Genomic DNA, 19290 nt, shown 5'->3' with positions numbered 1-19290 from the left:
CTAAAAGTGATGCTGCTTACAGTTTTACCTCTGCAAATGTGGTTTATATGATTAGTTGGATAGTTGTAGTTGTAAGTCATATATTATCTCGGATATGCAACAGTGAAAGGAATTATACTCTATAATGTGTGTTACACATTTGGATCTTTACAACTTATGTCATTAATGGTACACATATCAACATCTTCCCAGTAGATGAATGTTTCTAATCCATCCATATTCTTGTTGAGACTTCTGCACTAAGTGAAGTCACCTTCACCTCTAATTTATTACCTTGTGTATGTTTTCATTACTGTCTGCCTTGGAATATAAAGAGGCATCAAAAGACACTATAGTGATAGAAATGTCTTATCCACTGCTTGTACTTCCAAGAGACAGAGGTGAAGCCCATTAGGGGCAAAGTACCCTGACTGGTCCTACACATCACACCAACCTGACAGGCACTCAGTCCCTGCTGTATGTCACCATGTCCTTATCCACTGACTTGAATTTCAAAATGTCATTTTGCATTTTACTGTAAGATCTCATGGCAGGATTTCACTAAGCAGATATATTTTTTCACCCCTGTTGCCCTGAGAGTAGTCAGCCATATGGCATGTACACTGTATCATACAATTTTGAAAAATGATTTATTTTATGCAATGATATGAGCTAAACTTATCCGGCATATTTATTATGGTTTATGGTTTTACATATACTTTTTTAAATTTTATTTTCTGTAATCACTGGCTGATACTAAAGGGCAAGTGACACATATCCTAATATTCATGACTTGCAGCTTAACTACAAATGCAAACGTTTTTTTTTTTTTTTTGCTTAAGCTTTTCACTTCATTTTTTTTTTGTTGTCATTGGAAAGGTATATGTCCATAAATGTCCACTCTTTAGGCTTGGGAGCTATACTTGTGAGAGAAGGGAGATACATTTTGGAAGTTGGTGTACAGTTCAAAAATCTTGGCTATATTCATGCTTGCTACTAAGATGTTCAGTAATCTTACCATGTCCTGCAACATTGCACATCCAAGATGGAAGACATTCTTAAAATTGTTTACCCCAGCATGTGTAATGACCATGTCATATTTAAACTTAACCCTTAATTTTGGACCTAAACAGGCAGAATACTTCATTGGCCCCTTACAAAAGTTTAATGAGGTATGTCTTTATTTTACTTACAATGGGGTAACCAGTTTACTAAGATGGCTTTTGGGGTTACCATGACACAATATCTACATTATGAACATCCAAGTCTCACTCGGTTCAGTGCCAATCTGAAATATTTTTGTCTGTGAAGTCTCTCTACTGTCATGGTAAGGTGACTGAATTTTACATTACTGTGTTCAGCAAAATGTCTATGTAATATGTCACAAGTGTGAGATGAAGTTCTGATTTTATTGATTGTATGGCTTCTTGAAATTGCATTCTTCTCTAGATGCATAGTGGTTGGAGTGTATATGATCCCAGGGTGGGTCTGATGCTATTGGTTTATGCTAAGAATTCTGAATACACTTACAAGTCTCAGTTTCCAGATATTTAAGGTATTCTCTAATTCTGGATACACTAACAAGTCTCAGTTTCCAAATATTTAAGATATTCTCTAAAGGCACTGAATGCTTTGGTCAAAGATATTCCCCTGGATTCTCAAAAGCTTGCATGGCATGCATGATTAGTGTAAGAGGAAATTTTGCTAATATGGCAGCCGAGCAATCTACGTACGTGCACGTTTGATGCGCACGAACCCTCTAGCACTAGTGTTGCACGTTCCCAGCCCTCGTATGCAAATTACCCCATCTGCAGGTGAAAACCATGCAAATGAGGTAACTGCCATGCAGGAAGCAGGAATTAGGGCATGCAGGACTAGCGTAATATGCAGAAATGTACTTGGTTAGTAACCAAGTACAATACTGCAAACTCCAAAATGGAGTTATGACAGCACCAAATAAAGGCTGCATATCATTGAGGAAGCATGCCAATGGCCAAGTAGAAGGCCATTGGCATTCCAAACAATGACAATGCAAAATGTACAAAATACAACTTTTATGATATGTTCACCGATCACGGCCGTTGAAGCATAGGGCAGCAGAGTGCACATGGGATCGGTGGGGAAATAAGAAAATAAACCTAAAAAAAGCAGTCTAACTAAAATCAGTATTCCGCCATGCAAGTCAATGGCAGGCAAAAGACAACCTGGCCAGTGAATAGTGGTTGCTAAGGGGAGAGGCACAGTGTGACACATGTAACTATGCATTAGCAGGCAATTCTATGCAAATGAGGGGAAGGATAGTGAATCTCAGTTTCCCCAGCATGTAAGACAGGTCCCAACAGTGTAAGAGTATGAATAGCTGAGTACAAGACTAGGAGGTAGGTGACATCATGTGTGGGAGTGTCAAGCATACTGTCAGTGGATTGGAGCCATGTGGCACGAGGTTACATCCAGCTTAGCACAGCAAAGCCAGAAGGTGTGTCTAAACCTGCCCAGCATGTATGACAAAGTGTAAGCGGGTGTGCGCGCCACACAATGGGATCTACAGGAAGATAAAGGAAGTGAATCCAGGAAATAGCAGCAGTGTGCACATTGGAGTACACCAATTGCACTGCGTGCCCCTGGGATGAAACAGAAGGGCAATGGGAAGGGAAAGCAGTAGTAAGAAGTTAATCAAGGGGTACTAGGTTTGCTGCCAGGTGAAACATATCAGAACCAGCCAATTACACAAGCAGCAGACCAGCCCAGCCCAGAACACCACTATAAACTATGTAAACACCTACTCTCTACAGTTTTTCCCACACCATACATCACCAGTGTAAACAAGCGGGGAACTTTTAACACTCAAAACAGCAAAATGTTAGGGGCTGCAATAGCTATCATACAACTCGTGGAAGAGGCTGAGGATGGTGAGGATGAGAATGCTGCAGATCAACCCACAGTGAGGAAACAGAGAAGAGTATACAAGCCCAGGGCAACCTACCAAGGGCTACATGAGCTGGAGATAGTGGAGTGCTATAGGGTGGACAGGGACCTCCTACAGCAGATTATTGAGCTGTGCTGGCCACACTTGCCACACAGAACTAACAGAGGGGATCCCATCCCAGTGGAAACAAAGGTATGTGGTAGCCCTAAGAATACTAGCTACAGGTACCTTCCAAAGGCCAACTGGGGATATGATCTGGATCTCACAGGCATCAGCATCTACGGTACTCCACCAGTTCCTGGATGTCATGGCAGCACATGTCGGTGAGCACGTATATTTCCCCCTCACCTGTGAGGCATTGGCCAGCAGTATGCGTCTCTTCCAGCAAGTAGCAGAATGCCCTGAGGTAGTGGGTGAAATAGACTGCACGCACATACGCATCAAAGCACCACCTAGTGAGCAAGGTAGGGTCTACATCAACCGCAAGGGCTTCCCCTCCATCAACTGCCAAGTCATGTGCAATGCCCAGGGCATAATACTGACCGTGTGTGCTGGCTGCCCTGGAAGTTATCACGATTCCTACATCTGGCATCTGATGCAGCTGTACCAGAAATTTGCCAATGGGGACATCCCACATGGTCACCTAGTTGGGGATGCAGGATATGCACTGGAGTCGTGGCTGATGACACCCATCAGAAACGCACACACACCCAAACAAGAACTCTATAATGAGGCACACGCACAAACAAGAATCATAATAGAGTGTGTGTTTGGGATGCTTAAGTCATAGTTCTGGTGCCTGGACACATCCAGTGGAGCCTTGCAGTACTCACCAACTACATGTACCCAAATCATCCTTGTATGTGCCATTCTACACAATATGATCCTGTGGAAACAGCTGCAGCAGAAGCAGCAAGGGGCAGGGCCACATAGCTCCCACCAATGCCAAGGTTTGCAGAGGCACAGAGTGACTCAGAGGAGGAACAACCTGAGCCTGCCCCAGTAGGCAGAAGGAGGTGTGCCCAGTATGCCCTGGCCCTGAAAAAGAGGCAACGCATAGCACATACACTGACATGGGAGGGACCCAGAGAATAGCACCTCTCTCTTACTCTCACATACAGTAAAGGGGATGCCAAACATTACACTACCTGTGCCTAATCATGCGTAGGCAGTGTACTACATGCATCCGACATAGGCAGCCCTGCAGCACTACCCTCAATACTGGGACATCCACAAGATAAGGGACCCACAGATGCCAGTCAGGAGGGGGGTCACATACCCAACAACAGTCACAGCCAGCAGGACAGGTGTAGACAAACACAAACAAATGCCGTACTATGGCCTCTGAATGAGGGGTATGGGTAACCCCCACCCAGGTCTACATGTACAGACTACAACAGGCCAGGTAGTGGGATGTCAGTTGTGACAGCTAGGAAGTCAGAAACTAATGTGTATGCAATCAAAAGATAAGAACTTTAGCACACCGGTATGGCTTAGCCAGCACGATAGCTAAGACTACTGACTGAAATGGACTACAGGACATACCAGTACAGTTCTAGCAAATGTGTACAACTGTCTGGTGTGCCCCCACACCCCACATAGAAATATAGTAACAGTCAGGTACGACCCCCAATCCTGTGTAGAAACATAGAAAGTGTCAGGGGTTCACCCGCTATGCAGACGTCTTGCAACAGTCAATGCCAAATGATTGGTGGATACCTTGCAGACACAGCATACTACCTGTCGGTGTACAACACAAAGGTCAGCTGTGCAGTACAAACCACCGGACATGATCCACACATGCAAAACAGACAGCCTTACTGGGCATGCTCACACACAGAGAAATGAAGGCAGTGTCAGTCATCAACATACTGAAAGGTCATACTGGGCATGCTCACACACTTAAACACATGAAGGCCATGTATGCAAACACCAAAACACATGAAGGCCATGTATGCAAACACCAGTGGACCAGACACATCCAGCGGTTGCAATTGTTAGTGCAGACACATGCCAGTATGCCCCACTCATGCCTTGCACACACAGTGGATAGGAATACAGACATATATATAAGGACAACACACCATAATAAACCAAAGGTAGATGGATATAGATGTGTGAAAGAGTGTGACCATGACAAGGAGTCATCCACGACTGTCCCACCCAGCACACAGCCAAAGGGCCCCAAACACATCAGGTGCAGATGTCACACACTGCAGTTACTAGCAATCAGTACCTGTCAGCACCACAGACTATGTGGTCCACATGCCAGCTGTGCAACATGGCTGTGCAAGGATGTAGTCAGCTAGTTGCCCTATACATGTACCTGTGACATATGACCCTGTGTGTGGCCACTTGTTGCGTGTCACCACTACATGAATGGTGCATGGACCATGCACACACTGGCCACCCCATAGTGGTACCCTGACAAGCCTGCTGAGGTTATCCAATGTGAAATACACCTTTGGGAGAGTTGTAGGCCAGTAATTTCCACAGCGCGTCCCATAACTGCATACTGCTGTAGTGTGATAGACTAGTTAGGTAGGAGTTCTAACCCCAGACAAGGCAACTGTGTGTGAGTGTGTGTCAGTGTTCATGTGTGTGTCTGTCTCTTATTAACTGTATAGAGAACAATGCCTTTTAAGCTACTCACATCCCTTACTATTCACATAACCACCATTGGCAAGGCTGCTGATGTCTCTCACCTAGGAATACTCCCCTGGGAAAGCTGTAGCCCAGTAATCTCTCCAGCGCATGCTATAACTGCATACTGCTGTAATGTGATAATGTAGGCAGTTAGGAGGTCAAACCCCAGATGTGGCAACTGTGCATATGTGAGTCTGTGTGTGTGTGTGTGTGTGTGTGTGTGTGTGTGTGTGTGTGTGTGTGTGTGTGTGTGTGTGTGTGTGTGTGTGTGTGTGTCTGTCTGTCACTGACTGTGTAGAGCGCAATGGTTTTTAGGCTACTCACACCCCTGACAAGTCAAATACCCACCTCTGGCAAGGCTGCTGATGTCAAGCACCTTGAAATATACCTCTGGAACGATTGTAGCTCAGTAATCTCTGTAGCATATCCCGTAACATTGTATAACCATAGTGTGATTAAGGAGTTAGTTGGGAGTGCTAACCCCCGACCTGCCAACTGTGTGTGTATGTGTGCATGTCTGACTGTGTAGAGAGCAATGCTTATAGGTTACTTACACCCCTTACATTTCACATACCCAATGTTGGCAAGGCTGCTGATGTCAACCACCTAGAAATACACCCCTGGAAAGGCTGCAGCCCAGTAAACTCTGTAGTGCATCCCGTAACTGCGTACCACTGTAGTATGATAAACTAGTTAGGTAGGAGTTCTAAGCCCACACCTGGTGAGTGTATGTCTGTGTTTGTGTGCATGTCTGACTGTGTAGAGAGCACTGCTTTTTAGGCTACTCACACCCCATACAAGTCAAATACCCATCTTTGGCAAGGCTGCTGATATCAACCACCTTGAAATACACCTCTGGGAGAATTGTAGCCTAGTAATCTCCATAGCATATCCCATAACATCATATGGCCATAGTGTGATTAAGGAGCTAGTTGGGAGATCTAACCCCTGACCTGCCAACTGTGTGTGTATGTGTGCATGTCTGACTGTGTAGAGAGCAATGCTTTTAGGGTACTCACACCCCTTGCATTTCACATACCCAACTTTGGCAAGGCTGCTGATGTCACCCACTTAGAAATACACCCCTGGGAAGGCTGTAGTGCATCCCATAACTGCGTACCACTGTAGTGTAATAAACTAGTTAGGCAGGAGTTCCAACTCCAAACCTGGCAACTGCGTGTGTGTTTGTATTTGTGTGCATGTCTGACTGTGTAGAGACCATTGCTTTTTAGACTGCTCACACCCCTTACATGTCAAATACTCATCTTTGGCAAGGCTGCTGATGTCATGCACCTTGAAATACACCTGTGGGACAATTATAACCCAGTGATCTCCTTAGCACATCCTGTAACATTGTATGGCCATAGTGTGATTAAGGAGATAGTTGGGAGTTTTAACCCCCACCTGGCAACTGTGTGTGTATGTCTGACTGTGTAGAGAGCAATGCTTTTAGGGTACTCACACCCCTTACATTTCACATACCCAACTTTGGCAAGGCTGCTGATGTCACCCACCTAGAAATACACCCCTGGGAAGTCTGTAGCACATACTGTAACTGTATACTGCTGTAGTGTGATAAACTAGTTAGGTAGATGTTACAACCCCAAACCTGGCGAGTGTGTTTCTGTGCTTGTGTGCATGTCTGACTGTGTAGACTGCACTGATATTTAGGCTACTCACACCCCTTACAAGTCAAATACCCACCTCTGGCAAGGGTGCTGATGTCATGCACCTTGAAATACACCTCTGGGATGACAGTAGCCCAGTAATCTCTGTAGCACATCTCATAACATTGTATGACCATAGTGTGATTAAGGAGTTAGTTGAGAGTTCTAACCTGCCAACTGTGTGTGTATGCATGCATGTCTGACTGTGTAGAGAGGAATGCTTTTAGGATACTCACACCCCTTACATTTCACATACCCAGCTTTGGCAAGGCTGCTGATGTCACCCACCTAGAAATACACCCCTGGAATGGCTGCAGCCCAGTAAACTCTGTAGTGCATCCTGTAACTGTGTACCACTGTAGTGTGATAAATTAGTTAGGTAGGAGTTCCAACCCCAAAGCTAGCAACTGCACATGTATGTCTGTGTTTGTGTGGGTATCTGACTGTATAGAGAGCACTGATTTTTAGGCTACTCACACCCCTTAAAAGTCAAATACCCTTCATTGGCAAGGCTGATGATGTCACACATCTTGAAATACACCTCTGGGACAATCGTAGCCCAGTAATCTCCATAGTACATCCCGTAACAATGTATGGCTATAGTGTGACTAAGGAGTTAGTTGGGAGTTCTAACCCCTGACCAGTCAACTGGGTGTGTATGAGTACATGTCTGACTGTGTAGAGAGCAATGCTTTTAGGGTACTCACACCCCTCACATTTCACATACCCACCTTTGGCAAGACTGCCGATGTCATGCACCTAGAAATACACCTCTGGGAAGGTTGTAGAGCAGTAATCACCATAGCACATCCTGTAGCTGCATACTGCTGTATTGTGAATTAGAAGCATGGTACGGTTCTGTCCCCACACATGGCAGTTCTGGATGTATTGTGTGTGTCACTGCCTGCGTGGGGAGCAATGTATTTTAGGCTAGTCTCTCACAGTCATTTTAAATACCCTACTTTGGCAATCCTGCTGATGTCAGTCATTTTGAAATACACTTTTGGGGAAGGGCTACTCCAGTAATATCCATGGCGCGTACTATAACTGTGTAGTTCTGTACTATAATACCCTAGTTAGGTAGGGGATCTACCAGGTGTGTGTGTGTGAGTGTGTGTTTGTAACCTGTATCCTGTGTAGAGGTGGTTGTGATACCTGTGGCCAATGTGGAGTGGGTTTTGCATATTTCTTATATGGTGGCCATACTATATATCACAATGTCCACCATACAGGGATAACATGTGATATGGCTGAGAGGCTGGGGTGCAGAGCCATATCCAGAAATGTGACATCAAGGCCAAGCAATTGCAGTTAGCAACCCCAGTATCACCCAGAGCACATTCTCACCCCATGTGTCATACACACACACATACACACACACACACACACACACACACACACACACACACACACACACACACACACACACACACACACACACACACACATATGCCTAGGTAACAGCCAATATGTGGGTAGTACACTGCATATTGGCCACTGATAGTAACTATGGAGTGACAGCCGTGGGCCACAGAGGGCATGACACCCAGTCCATAAGTCCAATATGCACATACATGCAGACAGTGCACCTCCCCCATGTTCCCCAATGGACATCTGCACCACCTGTGGTGCCATCACATGAGACCCACAATGGACATACCATGCCTGACAACATGCCCATATGGACAGATGCCACTGACACCAAGGAATGCTAATAGCATGCACTCCATGTAGGTGCAGGGTAAAGCTGCTGGCCATTACCAGATCCAGCCACAGGTGGGCAGGGCTGGCACATCTGATGATAATCTGTGTTCACAACATGGGCCGGATACCCCAGGTACAATTCCACATGTCACTGTATATGCATGTGGGAGGTGTGTACATCCCAGACGTCATCCATGTCATGGACGAAGGAACACAGACATGGCAAGCAATGCACAGCATTGCCCATACACAGTAGTCACCCAGGTGACCGGATGGGGGATACAATCCTGTGTGGGCAAATGCAGACACTACATCACTGAGCCACAATTCAGACCATCATCTTGTGGCCTGATGCCAAGGTACACCCATCACCTAGCCTTGGACAGCCATCTGGTGCAGTTGAACACCACACACCTGTGGAGACATGCACCCATGCATGTCAGTACTGGCACCCTGTGGGTTTGTGTGTGGGTTGCATGCTGCAGATGTTCACATCCACACTCCCTACAACCCCCGTGGGCATACTGCAGCATGCTGTCTGATGTCAGACACCTTCCCATATCCTTCGCCCCCGTATGACCTGTGTGGTGCATGGGATACCTGCACAGTGATGTGATGTGGCAATCCCACAATCAATGGGTTGTACACCTGGCCCTGCCACGTGTTTCAATGTATGTGCATCTTTGTCTTAGCTGTGTTGACACTGGCACCTGTTTATGCTGACAGGCATGTGTATGTCACCTACCATACAGCTAATGTATCCCTGTTGCAGATGTCACTCACCATCACATATATGTTCTGAGTGCTCCACATCAGGTAACCCATGTGGTGCATTCAATAATTGCAACGAACTGTACTAGCACTACATAGTTGTCAGGGGTTTGATACCCTGTGCTGCTAGGTGTGTGACACAAACATGCTTCAGTTTTACCCTTCCACCCCTCCCTGACATGTATTTGCCACTGTCTGCATCCCCCACCCCCTCTCAGGTGGACGTGGAGACCTACTCCTGCTTTGCTTAGGCAGCAGCATGTGTAATGTAAGTAATGCTCATGATCAGCTGATGGCCTCTCCACAAATCGTAGCCCTCCTCTAGCTGATTGCTTGTGAAACAGCTGTGGTAACATTCCCATAGCCAATTGTATGGAAACACACTCCAATACCTAGGCACATCATGGTGGTGTTGGCCCTTTTCACCCACTGTGAGCAGGAACTAGATATGTTGTGTGGCAAACAGCATCTCAGATGGATTGTGGTGTACCTCTAACAACATACACCGGGGAAGCAGTGCAACAAACAGAAGGTGGATGTGCCTGACCTGACTACAGACTGTAAGTGCCGCTATACTGCATTTGGAGTAATGTTGCTTTAAAAGTGTTTGTGTGGATATGACTGTTGTACATGTCTCAATACCTGCCATGTCAGTTCCATGTTTATGGGAAATCTCCATCTGCAGAGTCATCTGCAGCCTGGGCAGTGTTGTTTCTGTAGTTGCATGTGTCACCCATGGAGCATCTAGCTGTCGACTGCTGAAGGTAGTGTGAGGATTGCAGTCAGTAGATGGAGAAAGCTGTGGTAGTCACAGATGTCATATCCTTCAAAGGATATATGTTGTAACAACCCAGTAACAACAGTAAATGTATGTTGTTATCACAGCAACATGTCAATATTGGCCCCGTGTATGTGCTTTCAGCCACACCTCTGTCAACCTTTGTACATATGTTGTGCATGAAGTGGTACATATGTGCTGTACACCATACTTTGTGGCATCATATCTGAGAACAAGCCACTGATATATCTGATTGCCACACATGTTATGTACAGTAGGGGTTACATTACATGACATTACCTGCACATTCTGTGGATGTTCATACAGTACTGAGGTCTGTGTAACTATGGTGAATGTCGACATTGCGTGTAGTGTTGATATGTACCTTAGCCTGTGTACAGACTGTGGTAGATAACATTGTTTTAGTTCCCCTACTATCAGATGTCACATGCTGTCCCACTGTATGGTACTGTAGTGGTGTACATGTTTGTAGGTCCATAAACACACGTGTCCCATACCACAGACAGCCAACAGACCAAACTGTGTAGCAGGCCAGTATATGTAGGGTCAGTCTGTGAGTGGCACATATGAGGATGGTGTAGAACACATAGTCCATATGCTGTAATACCATGCTAGCTAACCAATATTTGGCTGTGGCTGTGTTCACATTGGTTGTGGATATGCACTGTCACACAGGTGTATCTTACCCTGTGCTGTGACATGCCTGTTGAGCCTGCTTTATATGCAGGTACATGTGCATTCCCCCTTGGGAGATGTAGGCCAGTGTTGAGTCAGTCTGCCTGCAGCCTGCACAGTGCATTGTGACATGCCTAGCAGCTGAGTGTACCTGCCCAGTGGGATGTCATGTGCAGATAATACTAGCCAGATGTCCTGCTGATGGCCCTCCCCTAACAGTCATATATGTCAAGACAGGGCAGTGGGATGCAGTGCAGATGTATGTCAATACCTATTGTGTAGTATGTGGCCATGGGACCCCTGTACCAGTGGTCATACTGTTACAGGCCAGGCAGGGGTGTGTGAATGCATGACCTATGGTGGACATCATATACCGGTCGTTATGTGTTATACCCATCTATATGGCCGTCCACATCCATATTGTCAGGCATGGTACACATGTGTAGCTCTAAGGGCTTATGTGTATACCTCTGGACTGTACAGACTGTGTCAGACCCTCCACATATATTGACCAATATCTCTGCTGCAGTCCATAGCAGCATTACGTGCTAGCAGCTGTACTGTACACTTATGTCCTTTGGATGTCTTTCAGTGACCAATGGCACACATTATAAGCAGATGCGACCTCCCACACACAACATGTCTGTAAAGACAATCCCAATGACAGTAGTAATAGTCTACCTGTATAGTATACCTGCTATACATGCCTGACATCCGCTGCAACTACGACATTGGGAACATACGGGCTAGGGTTGGCCTACACTTCATGTCCAGGACATATAGTAGGAATATATGTACATATGCCTATCCAGATAGCCAAATATACATGATTACATATGTGTACTACACACAATTAACACTGTCATGGCAACCACCTACTATAGATTCCCACATCATGTGTGCGTGGTCCCATTACATCTCCTGTGTGATGGGCATCCATTCTGTGTGTGGGCAGCAGTGCTACTGACAGCATGTAGCAATACCCCTTACAGGAGAACTGGCAAACTCAGGGCAGCCACGTATGTGTAGGAGGATCAGGAAGTACAGACAGACTGTCAGTAGAGTTGTGTTATGCTTTGTACAGTACTGGTGTTACAGGGTGTGCGTGTACATACTAGTTTGCCATGGAATGCAGTCCATCTGCATAGCACACAACTGTGGGCCTATCTTCATACCAGCCAGAGCTGTGGCTATCATGTCTTGTCTGTCCACCACACAGGTCTTATGTCAGATAATACACAGGCAGTATGTGCGTTGTGTGTTATCGGTACATGGCTACATCCACGACCGTCTCTAACATCAATTCCCTGACTAAGGGTATGTTACAGACTAACCTGTAACACCTGCACCTTGCGTAGTGTATGGCAACAGTTTTTCACATATGTGCCTGTATTCCAGCCTCTGTCCATCACCAAGCTATGCACATATGTCATGATGTCGGTGGTTGATCCATAGTGGGCTGGGAGTATAACACACTGCCATGTCTGCCATCCGTCCACCGCCGTTGTAACCCCCACCCATATGGTGGGGCTGGGGCCATATATGTGTGGGCACCACCTACACAATACATGTGTGCCCTCATGCACTGCAGAGCCCAGTGTATGTAACGGTGGTATATGGCCCTGTATTATTGAGTCTAGGGGGAGGAGCACCAGAAATGACCTAGGCTGCTACAAAATGTGGGGGTATCAGGGCTGAGCTGCCTTAAGATATCTGGATGTACAGTACCATATACTTCACCTATATACACATTACTGACATGGAGCTGGGTAATGCAGGACTACTGCCCCCTGCCATACAAACTGTTCTGTTTGTTGGTGTGCTCATGATGGTGTCAGTTATGCCATGTTATGTAGCAGTTACAACCCATGTGGTCATATGACATCTATATCACCTACTGTGTTTGTACAGTGTGTAGATAGAGGCTGCTGAACTACACACCTGGTTTACATACTGTTGAGCGTTAGGTATCCTGTGGCGGAGTGTGTCTTTCCTATTGTACAATGTGAATGGCTTGGCCTGGACAGCAACAGCTGTCAACCTTTCCAGACTAATGTATGACTGTAACTGGTCCACTGTGGCATCACTCCGTTGACATAGTTGTCAGTGTCTGAACAGCTATATGGCATGGCATGTAGAACTGTAATAGTACACGATTAAAGGTCTCCATGTCTGCAAATCTGTGTGAGTTGTTTTACCTATGACCTCTCTGTGGGTGTATGTTACAGGCAACAATTGTCATTTGTGTGGGTTGCACATACAGTGTCCAGTTATTCAGGGGTCAACTGTAGGCATAGTGGCTGTTCCATATTGTGTGCAGCTTCCACTTATGTATCTTACTGTACATATAACTGTGTGTGTATGTGTAGTTACATATATATATATATATATATATATATATATATATATATATATATATATATATATACATATATGTATGCACATATATATATATATATATATATATATATATATATATATATATATATACACACACACACACACACACACACATATATATATATATACATATATATATATATATACATATATATATATATATATATATATATATATATATATATATATATATATATATATATATATGTATACTTGTATCTGCATATCTGTGTCTGTGTATCTGTAGCCTGGTAATGCTGATGGCTTCCACATAATACATTACCCATGGGAGCCAGACTGTACTGCATGATATGTTACCAATACCAGCCTGACATCATACAGGTGGGATGTAGTACAGGTAACATCATGTGCCCATATTGTCACTGGCCCTGGTTATGGGATCACCAACATGTGGTAGTGTATTGCAGGGAGGACGTGTTTGGCTGGGGGGAATGCCTATTTGTATAACTCGTATAGTGTGTGGTGCCTCTCAACCCCATTACCAGAAAGGCTCATCCAGATTCTGCTACACTTTGCTGTGAAGGAAAGGATAGTTTGCTTTTATTTTTTGTATTTTTGTATTACTTTATTGCCTTTCTATATTTTGAATACTGTGGTTTGTTTTCTTTACCTTTACTTGCATTCTGCTTTAACAGCATATTAAAACTTCAAAACAGACCACAGCTCTCTCTCTCTTCTGAGTCAGACAGAAATTAGAAGTGAGTCAGGCAGAAATTAGAACTGATCTATTAAGGACTCATTCATAAGATAGAAGAGGTCACTTAAGGTTAATCATTTGTTAACTGAGGGGGTGGAGCTAGGAACTAAACCTTCTATTTAAGAGGTAAAATAAAACATTTCAGAGCTTTACCAGAAAGGCTCATCCAGACTCTGCTACACTTTGCTGTGAAGGAAAGGATAGTTTGCTTTTATTTTTTGTATTACTTTATTGCCTTTCTATATTTTGAATACTGTGGTTTGTTTTCTTTACCTTGTGTTTTACATGCATTCTGCATTAACAGCATATTAAAACTTCAAAAGAGACCACAGCTCTCTCTCTTCTGAGTCAGGCAGAAATTAGAACTGCGTCAGGCAGAAATTAGAACTGATCAATTAAGGACTCATTCATAAGATAGAACAGGTAGTTTAAGGTTAATCATTTGTTAACTGAGGGGGTGGAGCTAGGAACTAAACCTTCTATTTAAGGGGTAAAATAAAACATTTCAGAGCTTTACCAGAAAGGCTCATCCAGACTCTGCTACACTTTGCTGTGAAGGAAAGGTTAGTTTGCTTTTGTTTTTTGTATTACTGTATTGCCTTTCTATATTTTGAATACTGTGGTTTGTTTTCTTTACCTTGTGTTTTACTTGCATTCTGCTTTAACAGCATATTAAAACTTCAAAAGAGGCCACAGCTCTCTCTTCTGAGTCAGGCAGAAATTAGAACTGAGTCAGGCAGAAATTAGAACTGATCAATTAAGGACTCATTCATAAGATAGAAGAGGTCACTTAAGGTTATTCATTTGTTAACTGAGGGGGTGGAGCTAGGAACTAAACCTTTATTTAAGGGGTAAAATAAAACATTTCAGAGCTTTACCAGAAAGGCTCATCCAGACTCTCCTACACTTTGTTGTGAAGGAAAAGTTTGTTTGCTTTTATTTTTTTTATTTTTGTATTACTTTATTGCCTTTCTATATTTTGAATACTGTGGTTTGTTTTCTTTACCTTGTGTTTTACTTGCATTCTGCTTTAACAGCATATTAAAACTTCAAAAGAGTCCACAGCTCTTTCTCTTCTGAGTCGGGCAGAATTTTTTCCCGCCCTCCCACAAAGTTACACTTGTCTTGTTAAATACCACTGTCTTTCTAGTTGCCTGCCTCTTATGTTAATCTGACCATATATCTCATTTCCTCTCTACTTTCACTGGCTTGTGTGAGTAATCACAAAATCATAATTTTTGAAATCCCTCCCCTTCAACTATTTAAATTTATTGGCCATCCTACTGTATTCCATAGTACCAGAATACAAAAGTGACCACCCCTTTCAATCCATCTTGTTGCTTTAAAAATAGTAACTCTCCACTAAAGCTTAACTTTTTAAACAGGTAAAACTTAAGTTACCTACTTTCACATCTAACTTCTCTAGTGCACACTGCAGTGTGCATTTTTTTCATCTTACCTTTAAGCATTCCTGTGACTAGCACTTTCTTTAATACCTGCTGGAAAGCACTAGGAAGCCTTAAACTGATACAATCACTTAAATCTCCATGTTAATAAGGAGAAATTAATAGTAGGCACTAAACAGCCTATAATTGCAAAGTACCTTGCTAAGGTAAGGGAAAACAGCTCCTGTACTTTACAAAAAAAAGCACCAAACCAGGCATGTCCAAGGGTCAGCTTCTGTTGATTTCTCCTGTCCATCTGGAGAATCTGGGCATACTGGGGCAATGCAGCAGTTGCCTCATGTACACAGACAACCCTCTCCTTCTACCCCCAACACTACGACCTGTGAGAGATGCACTTACATAGCCAAAATGGAAGCAAAGCTCTCTCCACCCAAGATTGTGCTAGACAGTCAAGAGGAGAAGGTTAACACCCACACTACACCTCAAGAAACACATAGCCCTTCTAAACCCACACCACCAACACCCACATATAGCAACACTAAATCCACATATGCAGAGGCCCTTAACTGTAGTCCAGCACACTGATGTCCCTCTCACCAGGTTAAACAAGGAAATAACTACAGTCAGCTACCTGTCGGGTGCCAGGATCTGCCACATAACGCATGCACTCAAGTCACTCCACAACAAGTACAAATATGACTCTGTCATTGTCCATGTTGGAGTGAATGACTTGAGACGTACCTGCCTGGACTACATGAAAAGAGACATGGAGGAGCTCTCAGATCATGTGGCTCAGGCAGGTATGACCCTAGCCCTGAGTAGCATCCTGCCTTCGCCCAGAATGATGCCACAATATAAGGACAAAATGATTGACTTCAACAATTGGCTAAGCTTTTGGTGTCATTCAAAGGGGATCCAGTATCTGTCTGCCTGGGACGACATGATAGACAGACCACGATACTTCGCCAGACATGGTCTGCACCTGTCGCCCCTGGGATTCAGGTTACTGGCTAGGGCTCTTGCCACCCCTATAGTGTCTTTTTTAGGCAAAGTTCAAAGGACAAAACCACCACTGTAACAGGTACAAGCATGCAAAAATCTGAAGGTAATGCTACTCAATGCGAGAAGTCTAAACCTCAAAATGCACTCTCTCGAGGCACTCCTAAAAATGGAGAACATTGATATCTGTGCAGTAACTGAGACCTGGTTCAAGGCTCCAGAGAGCACCCCTGCAATACCAAGCAACAACTCTTACCACACTTTTCGGCCACCAAACCAGGACCGAAACACTAAAGGTGGAGGAGTGTCAATATTCAACAAGGATATTCACACCACCAGGCTAGTTGCCCAGCACAATGCGTCTGAAATTCTCCAGGTGCAACTAACACTAGGTAAGACTGCAATCCAAACTGTTGCTTGATACAGATCCCTCACCATACCCCAAGATTCTCACTACACCTTTCTAAACATACTGGAAAATATTAAGATAGAACCAAACACCCTAATACTGGGTGATTTTAACTACCCTGCCATTAACTGGGAAAACTACTCATGTACCAACACCTTTGCCCAACGGTTCTTGGAATTCATAAATTCCAACGCCCTGGATCAACTAATCCATAGTCCCACCAGGGGCTCCAATATCCTAGACCTGGTCATTACTAACGTGGGAAATCAATGCTCCACACCTATGGTCACCTCCTCGTTAGTCAGGTCTGACCATAAGCTAATCACCTTTAACATCCACATCCCACCCTACCCCCCAGTAAGGAAACCTCCATAAAAAACTTCTCCAAAGCCAACTTCATGCTACTCAAGTCAGAAGTGACAAACTTCATGACACCCATGCAGACGGGAAATGAAAGTTCAATTGCTGAATCCTACACTAAGGCACTGTACAAGCTCATCCACTCATGCATGAATTGTGCCATCCCAAATAGAACCAAGATGCTCTCATCTAAAAAAAGGAAGCCAATCTGGTGGTCCCCTGCCATAAACAAACTTTACAACAAAAGGAAGAAACTGTTGCAGAAAAGAGGAAAATCCCAGGATGCAAAAAACTCCCTTACCAGCCTCAGTAATCCTTCAAAGCAAGTTACGAAAATAAAATTGCCAAAGATTCCAAAAACAACCACAAGGCATTCTATAACTATGTCAAGAATCTAAATGGCAATGCTCAGATCTGCTCTGAGCTAAAACAGAATGGCATTAAATATACTGATCCCAAGGTTATTGCCAATATCCTGGCAGATCAATTCAGTGCCAACTTCACCCCCCTCTCACCCCCTAAATGGCCCACCTCAATACCGGAAGATTGCCAAATTCCGGTAATAATGGCCACACAGGTAAAAAACGCACTCTCCAAAGCTAAGAATACAGCATCCATGGGACCAGATGGCATCCTCGAATGTGTACTACATGAACTACAATATGAACTGACACCTCACCTCAGTGTCATGTTTAATCATAGCCTCACCTCAGGTTCTGTGCCCACTGAGTGGTGCAGAGCTACAGTTATCCCACTCCACAAGGGGGGATCCACCTTGGATCCCAGAAACTACCATCCCGTCAGTCTGACAAGCCTTATCTGCAAGGCCATGGAGTGTGGTATCATGGAACTTAGAAACAAAGACATTGGCAACCTTCAAACACTGGACCCCACCCGGTTTGGGTTCGTGAAGGGCCGATCCTGTCTCCTGAACCTGATTGACTTCTTTGAATCAGTATCCAGAGCCATGGACAAGGGCAAGGTGGTCCACACAGCCTATCTAGACCTTGCCAAGTCCTTTGACACCATCCCCCACTCTGGAATCATAGATAAACTTACTAAGCTGGGCATTAATCCCTACGTCACCCAATGGGTTGCTAACTGGCTTACTGATAGAACCTACACTGTAAAAGTAGCTGACTCCAAATCCATCTCCAGACAAGTGACGAGTGGAGTACCTCAGGGTTCAGTCCTGGGACCACTCTTGTTTGGCATCTACTTCTCTGAAGTACAGGCCAACACTAAGGGACTCTGGCTAACAAAGTTCACAGATGACTGCAAACTGGGAGCCATTATTCAATCCCCAAATGATGTGGATACTCTGCAAAAGGGCCTTACAGAAACAGATGCTTGGTGCCAGAGCCATGGGCTCAAGCTTAATGCCAAGAAATGTATAGTTATCCCCTTTGGGAAAAAACATGTATCTGTGAATTACCATATAGGTGGCAGTACACTAAACACTGAAAATGTGATAAGAGACTTAGGGACACAGGTGGACAGTGGTCTCACCTTCGATAACCACATCACCACAACAGTAAGGAAATCCTTCTATGTGGCACGCCTCATCACTAAGAGCTTTTCATCCAGAAAAAAGGAGGTCATTCTCCCACTGTACTCATCCCTCATTAGACCCATTATAGAATACAATGCCTCATTTGGTATGTACCTCTCAAGACATCTGCAACAACTGGAAAGGCCACAGAAATACCTCACTAAAAGAATCACAGGCCTAAAGCAGATACCCTACGCTGACCACCTTAAAAAAACTCCAGCTATACTCTGTTGCATATCGTCTACTCAGAGGCGATCTCTGCTTAACATACAAGGCCAT

This window comes from Protopterus annectens, chromosome 7.part1 (assembly GCF_019279795.1).
Source record: "Protopterus annectens isolate FY-2018-M chromosome 7.part1, PAN1.0, whole genome shotgun sequence".
In the NCBI taxonomy this organism is placed as follows: Eukaryota; Metazoa; Chordata; order Ceratodontiformes; family Protopteridae; genus Protopterus; species Protopterus annectens.
This window is presented reverse-complemented; position numbering follows the sequence as displayed.